Consider the following 8,814-nt stretch of genomic DNA (forward strand, 5'->3'; position numbering starts at 1 on the left):
AGGGATATGGCTAATTCTTTAGTTTGACACTCTCAAGAGGTTGTACACTTTACCCACATGACTTAGTATGTCCATTCTACCATAATGCTCATTATGCTCAAATGGCCGGGTGAATACTAAGACGAAACTTTTGAAAAAAAACCAAGAATCACGCTTCGGATCATAACACACCTATGGTTCACTACCTGTTGATTCACGACTGGTCAAGGTCCTAAAACTTACTTAGTCAAGACATATCCCATAATGACATATAGTTGTACTGAAAACTACTAAAATAGAAACCGATCAAATCTCTTTATTTCTAGGTGACCATCCACAAGTGTGATACACACAACCGTCATAGATATGACTTCGGTGTAACCACTCAACATAAACTAATCAATGCTACATCCACCCAAATGATTCACTATCATACTTATTTTATTACATCAAAGCAATACTTTTCAATATCACATATCATATCATGAATTCCTAAATCACACATCTAAAATAGCACAATTAAACATTGGAATACGATAGGGCGACAAAGAATCATATCATGGAATCATATGGCTATCCATATAATTTTCATGGCATAGCAATATATTTTGAAACAATCCTACATCTGTATAGCTACTGAAATTAACTAAAACATTCATAAAAAAATAGTGGGACAATGAAATGACACTTGTGAGTTCAAAAAGTCAAAAAGTCAAAACAGTCACACTTGTTGCATTCTAGACAATCTAACGCAAAAAAAAAAAATCACAATCAACCACGAAGCAAGACAAACAGAGAGACACATAAAATGTAATACGTGCATGCTCTTGAAATAATTTAGATTTGAAAATACTTTATAAGCAATTTGTTTATTCAATAGTTATTCTTGGTAGGATTTTTAATACAAACAACAAGCTTTGGTATACAATAATTTAGAAAATAAAAAACATGCTACTGGATAGAAAACATACTTTATAAGCAATTTGTTTATTCAATAGTTATTCTTGGTAGGATTTTTAATACAAACAACAAGCTTTGGTATACAATAATTTAGAAAATAAAAAACATGCTACTGGATAGAAAATAAAAAGCATGCTACTGGATAGAAAATTCATTATATTTTATTTGAAAGAAAATTTAAATCATTTAGAGAATTTTAAATACATTGAAAATAATATAAACACTATTCAAAAACTTGAAAATTTGTAAGTTTCGTAAAATTGTAAACAAACAGACTTCTGTATAAAATAATTTTTCAAATCACAAATAAGCATGCTATTGGATAGACAATTTCATTATCTCTCATTTTGCATTGGAATAAAATTAAAATCATCTATAGTATTTTAAATACACCAAAAATAATATAAACACTATTTACAAATTTGAAAATCTGTAGGTTTCGTAAATTGTAAACTGACACTATCACTGTGTTCTTCCCATTTTTTCGAATCCAACAGTATATTATTCGCTGAATTCTAAGTTATGATTTTTTTTAGATTTTACAAGATTTGCATATTCCGTGTCTTTTCTGTATGAATTTTCTAGTTAAAAAAAAGAAGAAGATCGACACATGGCGGCTCCTGATTAGCTGACACTGACGTGATGCGGATCTCGGTTTTGGACCGTCGGGTCGTACGCAACACATGCGGCAGAGGTCGTGGCGGCGGTGCTCACCGGCTTGACGGCAGGCGGCTATGGCTTGGGAGAGGTTGCTGGCAGATGTTCCGGTGGTCTTCGACGGTGGTGAGGTTGACGGCGATAACCAGAAGACAACGACTATCACAGTGGTGGTCTTGGTGTCATCTCTACCCCCCAAACAACTATGGCGTGCAACTAATCAAGCTCCGCTCCGGCGATGCTCCAGCGGAACTCCGGCGACGGATTCACCTCATGCGTGAGATGGGAATCAATTATAACGACAAAGAGAAGTTAGGGAAAATTTTCATACGAAGAAGGGAGGACTCGAGGCAATGAGAACCTAGAGTTCGAGCTTGGCGTGTGGACCAAAATGGTGATCTCCTGCCAGGAACTAGGGTAGCTCGGTGACATGATATTTAGGTATTTTAGGAGGCAAAAATAGAGGAGATATTGGTGTTTGAGAATTTTCGTGGAAGGGGCCAACGAATTCTGAGCTGGCAATGGGGGCCACATATCAGGGAAAAAATATGGGCATGCGAGATGATGCGTTCGAGAGCCACTTTACATCGACCTGGTCGATGCTTGCAGGGTGCCGCACACCCTAGTGAGCAGGTCGGGGTGGTTGTGACGTGGCCCATTGATCACGTATGACTCTTCTCTTTTCTTTTTTGTTGTTTCTTTTCTGTTAATATTTTCTATTTATCAAAATCTAACATTTTTCACAAAAAAATATTTTTCTCGAGTTTTTGAAATATGAATATTTCTAAATCTGGAAAAAATTCAAACATTATTATACTATGAACAATTTTTAAAAATAAACATTTTTTAAATTTAACAATTTCTAAAATTGTTTTTTTAATTTGAATTAATTTGAACAATTTGAACTATTTTGGAATTTAAACATTTTTTAAAAATGTGAAGATCTTTCAAATTTTAATATTTTTAATTTATTTTTCAAATTTAACAATTAAAAAAATGCAAATTTTAATATTTTAATATTTTTTAAATCTTACAAGAAAAAAACAGAAAAAAGAAACAGAAACTGAAAAGAATCAGGAAAAAAAAGTGAAAACAAAGAAACAGAAAAAATACGAAGCATAGCTAACCGGGCCGGCCCACACCGCGCGCTGGTGTGTACGGTGTGGTGCAAGTGCAGACTTTTGTTTTTTTTTGTTTTTTTAGGGTTGGTGCTGCGCGCGGGGCTGGCTAGGCCGGCAATGGGGATCGACTAGCAAAGGTTGATCCAGCCGGCTTGTTTCCCTTTGTTTTTTCTTATTTACTTATTTCTCTCTTTTTTCTGTCTTATTTTAAAATAGCGGTTTTAAGCTTCTAAATTAGCCCAAAGAAATTACGAAAAATTTATAAAAAAACTCAGTACAATAAATGGATATTATGGAGCACTACTCCAGTCCAACAAGCGCATGAGTATATATTTTCGTAGATCTGGCCAAATAGACTATTAGCGAAACTAGAAATAGAATTTCCCTTTTATGCAAGAAAACAATTTAAAACCTCTATTCAAAACTGAAACATTTCGCAGATTTTTTTTAACATGAATCCTGATTTGGAGGTCAAAACGGTTCAAATGACTTTATAAACTAATTTTGGTCCAGGCCAAATAACAAAAACATCATTATGCATATAGTGCCATATATAGCTATTTGGAAATAGGCGAAATAGAATTTTAGTACTTTTGAGTAAAACAAGTTTGTAAACATTTATAAAACTGAAACTTTTTCAAAACCGGACTTTTGGATATTTAATTTGCTTGGTAGGGATAGTTGGCAAACTTTTAAAATGAGTTTATGTTTAAAGAGTAAACAAAAACCGAATAGTTTGAACACCACTTCACAAGGATACGAAAATAATTTAAAAGTCTCAGTTTCGTATAAAATCAAGGATACGAAAATAATTATATTTCCTCTTATAATCACGTGATGGAAAACATTTTGAAGGATCCATAATTTATTCTAAAAACTTTAATAGTCAAAAATATTACTTCACCATAATTGGAAAATTTATTTTATTCTGTCTTCTAATAAAACAAACATGATAGGATAATACTTGGATTGCCACTAAAGGATCCAATAGGTTGTAACAAAATATGATCAAGTCAGATAGTATTATAAATCCACTCATAACAAATGTCTTAAATCATGGTTGAGAAAAGTCAAACAAGTTTTCAAAAGTTTCTTTTCACTGAGAATTTTCAACCAAGTTAAACAATTCAATCAACTTAATATATTACTTTAACATTTCAAACTTTTAGGATGTTACATTTTTAGCGATACATCAGACAAAATATTTATCCGCAACCGACCCATATTCGTTTTTTCCATATTCGATGTATATTATGTACGCTTCGATCCACTCCATGGATAAAAATAAATATACAGTACGTATGAATTAATGCACTCTTGTCCAAAATAAATATACAGTGCTAGTACTCTAAATTAATTTAGCAAATGGCAGAATAAATCCGGCATATAGATTTTGTGTTGAACTGACTGGCTAGCTGCGAGCGTATTGATCGTGCTGCCTTAGCCGCCCTTTGGGTCCCCGATTCCACCGCGTCAATGGCTAGTCCTGGCTGATCTGGTTCTTTTTTCCTATGATCACATTCCGCGGATAACATAAATCAATGCACAACGTGTCCACGAAACGGAATAAGTGTACAGGGACATCTTAGAGGATCGTGTGGCAAGTATTGTTAAATGCTTAGCATAAATAGTATAGCATCCATTTTTCTTGGCCTGGAAATTGAAGGTGACACTGGCACAGCGACAACACTGCTGTCCATTCCAAGATTTTGGCTTATCTTGGAAACTCTCGGCTCCAGCCCATCTCCGCGCCTGCAGCTCGGATCGGTTGGTGTGTCCGCATCAGATCGGACGGACGGAGACCCTCCTAGTGGCGGAGCGTGACAAAAAAACATAGCGGGGCTAAATTAAACCTATTCGAAAACTTTTTCAAATCAGGTTTCCAGTTTTTTTTTCTGTAATTTCGAGTTCTATTCGTAACCACAAAAGATGATTTTCAAGCCTGAAAATGCACATCTTAATTTACGCAAGAATTAACCTACCAAGACTGGAGGAGATTTGTTTTGGCCAGAATCCACCGATATGGCATTTCTTCATGCACATAGGAATTGACATAGTAATAAAGTTCTATGTGCAAAAAAGAAAATCTGTGTAGCCTACATTTGTACCCTAAAAACGGGATTGGTAGGTCGCAACCCTTTTGAAGCTCCGAGGGCGGGGGGTGGGGTGGGGGGGGGGGGGGACATGATGGGTGGAGATGGCCAAAAGCAACCTTCTGCATTCCATTTGTTTACTCACAAGAATTTTTTTTTCACAAGGGAGAAAATGGTAGCTGCAGTGTTTGGTTGGCTCTATGGAAGGCTAAAACTAGTTACTGAGGTTTAGTTGCAACGCTAACCACTGATATGGTAACTTCTTCCTCTCTGAGGTGAGGTTACCCACCACATAGCAGGCAATACCATTGACAGAACTAGGACATAAGCTAAACAGTTCATCATAAAGGGTGGTATTGTGTAATAGCAGGTACCATAATTACCGATGCACCACAAGCTTACCCAAAAAATTACAGCTCATGATGCATCACTAGTGCATCATCAGAGGGATATCATAATATATATATATATACCACCTTCGGGGATTGCAACATGGAAGGCTTACGGTGACGGGATGCAAGATTTTGCGCATAGGTTGGTGAGCTGGACGGAGAAGAAGGCAACACCACCGTGGATGTGCTCAACGGAGTGGAAGGTGATACATTCGATATGAAATACTCGATGTATTATAGTTGCTTTTTCTCTAGAAGACCTATGTTATATGGATCCTTGGAAATCGACTGTTGTGGTGATTTACTCAATCAAGTCCTTACTGAAAGTATAGAGATGGTAAACCTAGAGGGGGGGGGGGGGGGTGAATAGGTTTCTACAAATTTTAATTCTTTCTTTGCAATATTAGGCTTTGCGGAATATAAAGATGAGCCTAATGCAAACTAGGTGAAGCAACCTATATGAGGATACAACTAACTCGAGCACGAAGGCTCTCACAGCGATTAAATCACAAGTAAGGAGTTCGGTTAGAGATAACCGATAGCACGCGGAGACGAGGATGTATTCCCGTGTTCCCTTGCTTTGCAACAAGGTACGTCACGTTTGGAGGAGTGGAGGTCCCACGAAGGATTCCCCGCGCCACGAAGGCTCACCCTATTCTCCGGAGCCTATCCCACGAAGGAATAGCTCACTCACTTGTGGTAGACTTTGAGGTAGCCTCCAAACCTTCACAATCTTGCCCGGAGCAAATCCACAGCCCGGATGCTTCCGGACTCCTCTTGCCTACCTAGGGTTTCCAAGGAACCCTAGGAAGCAAGCTTCTCAATGAATACAAGGGGGAATGAGATTTGGCTTGGTAGAACGGTAGATCGGGTCCTCCTCTAATGATTCCCCGGAGGGATTTGAGTTTGGGTGGAGGAGGAGGGAGATCTGAGGCTTTTGGTGTTTCTAGCAATGGAGTATGAGAGAGAGAGCTCAAGAACAGCTTGTAGTGTAGTGCCTAACTGTCTAGAGGTAGGAGAAGGGCTATTTATAGTGTTCTTCGAAATATGGCCGTTTGCCACTTGCCACCTCAGCTTTTCCTCGACGAACCCGGTTGACCGGCCCACAGACCGGACAGCCCGGCGGAGAGTCCGGTCTGACCGGGCCAGTGACCGGACGCCTTTTGCTGGTCCTGGAGCTCCTCCGGTTGGCGGCCGGTTGGCGCCCGGTTGCCGCCCGGTGGACCGGACGGAGCACCGGACACGCCGGTCGAGAGCCCGGTTGACCGGGCGCAAACCGGATCTTCTGGCTCCTCCTTTGGAGCCCGGTTGCCGCCCGGTTGACCGGCCACCACGCCGGACTGGCCGGTTGCTGGCCCGGTTGGACCGGGCAGGTGACCGGATTTCTCCTGTAACCCCCTTTTGATTGTTGTTGAAATGGGGGGGTCACCTTTAGCCTTCTTGTTCCTTTGATACACCATTTACGCCTCATTGCCTAATACCTGAGATTGTACTTATAAACATATTAGGCCAAATACTTTAGCACGGTGTCATCGTTACCAAAATAATGGATAAGGGTGAAATACCCTTACAATCTCCCCCTTTTTGGTATACGATGACAAACCGAGCTAGAGTCACAAATAGATATTATGATAAGCTCTAAACCTTGATTCCATATAAGATATTACGAAAGCTCCCCCATAATGTGTGCACTTGGAGAATTTGCGTTTGAATGCAAAGTGCACCATTTGAGAATCATGAGAAGCTCCCCCAATATCTTTAGGAAACAAGCATGGTATGGAGATGTGCATATCAAGATATATAAGCATATCATAATCATCCTAACATGGAGTAGCACACATAATAGTCATCCATACATATCCATACACGAATAGCAAATGGTTCTTGGAAAACTCAAAGTAAACTAGCACAAGCCATATAAAATCCAAATAAAGCAACTCCCATGGCTTGTGGCAAAGAACCCTGTGGTCTAGACTCTACTCTCTTCTCCCCCTTTGGCATCGGAACACCAAAAAGGCGAAGAAAAGAGGAGAGATGCTATCGCACCCATCAGTAGTGACCAAACCCAAGCGAGGAGGAGCTCTCGCGTGCATCATCATCACGGGCATCATCATCACCGGCATCATCATTTCCCGCATCATCATCACGCTCATCATCATCAGCATAGTCAGCAGGAGGAGCACGAGCAGGCCTAGGGAGAGCACCATGAGCGTACACTGAGAAGTCAAAGTTCTGGAGCATCTCATCGGTAAGAAGAGGCATCTCCCACTGAGGTGCTATCACAGGCTCCATCTCAGGGCCAGGAGGAGGAACAGGGTGGTTCCTTGAGGCCATGAATTCATTCTGGCGCCTCCGTGTCTCTTGGGTCATGTTATGGGTCTGATGGGCAACATCATGGGTTCTCTTGCACATTTGGAACAGGCATGTGAAGAAACGAGCGGCCCCATGCTGGGAGCGCTGAGTGTGACTGGAGCTAGCATCATGATCATGGTGTGCCTTGGAGCGGCGCTCAGTGGTGGGCATCATGGAGGGAACGTCTGGACGAGTGGCCTCCTGAATGGGGAACCTGAATGGATCCATGATGACTTTCTCACCAATAACGTTCCGAGGAGCAGGAACAATGTAGTTGATGAGCCGCTGAACATATTGGGCGTAGTTGGGAGTCATGCGGTCCATAATTGCCCTCTTCAGTTCACAGTAAATAAGATCACAGCCATCAATCTTCCTCACCCTGTCAGGATGACAATAGTCCATCAAGTTGAGGTGCTAGTTGCGGACTTCACTGTGGTCTCCAGCCTTGCGGGTGAGGTTCTCCTAACAGCTTGGCAAGTACCAAATAGGAGTAGTACATCCCAGAGATGGTGGGAGGTCCAGGCGTAGGGTTTGCAGGATAGCAGAAAGAGATGTCACCCCTAGTACACCTGGACCGTGAATGAATCTTGTACCCTGGATCACTGTCATCACCACAACCCATAGCTGCACGGAACTGAGAGTAGGAGCATGAGTACTTTGTCTTGCCGGTCATCCAAGTGAGGGTGCGGGCTTCATCGTCATGGAAGAAGACGGTGCGGTGGCGACGGACAAGGAGGGGACAAAAGGTAGGATCATCTTGAGTATCATCAGGCTTGAGGCACACAAGATCATACAATCCCAGACTCCTCAAGGTTTGAACCACAAACCGATACTTGGTGGCTTCATGCAAGATAAGTTCTTCAGGATTGATAGCCTTGGGTGATACAATATTCCCATGCTTCATAAACTCATGAGAATCATAGAAACCCTCCCAGAGGGCTGCTTGTGTGTTGGTCCAGAATGACTTGTCCGAACGGGTGTAAGTTGGCTTCTCAAAGCGATACGGATTCAGTGTCCTCCATTCCTGCCACTCAAGACGGTTTGCAGCCCCAACATTGATGGTTGGTACAGCCTCATCATCCTCTTGGACAACATTCTTATCCTTGCGCTTGGTAGCAACAGACTTGGTTCTGCCCCGAGCTGAGCTGCCAGTGTCAGTACCTTGCTGAGCTTGGGGGGGTGCACGGCTACTAGAACGGCGGGGAGGATCAGCCGTCCGACCTCGCTTGGCAACTTGGCCACGTGGTGGCTCACCACTCC

The sequence above is a fragment of the Lolium perenne genome, chromosome 7, assembly GCF_019359855.2.
Source record: "Lolium perenne isolate Kyuss_39 chromosome 7, Kyuss_2.0, whole genome shotgun sequence".
In the NCBI taxonomy this organism is placed as follows: Eukaryota; Viridiplantae; Streptophyta; class Magnoliopsida; order Poales; family Poaceae; genus Lolium; species Lolium perenne.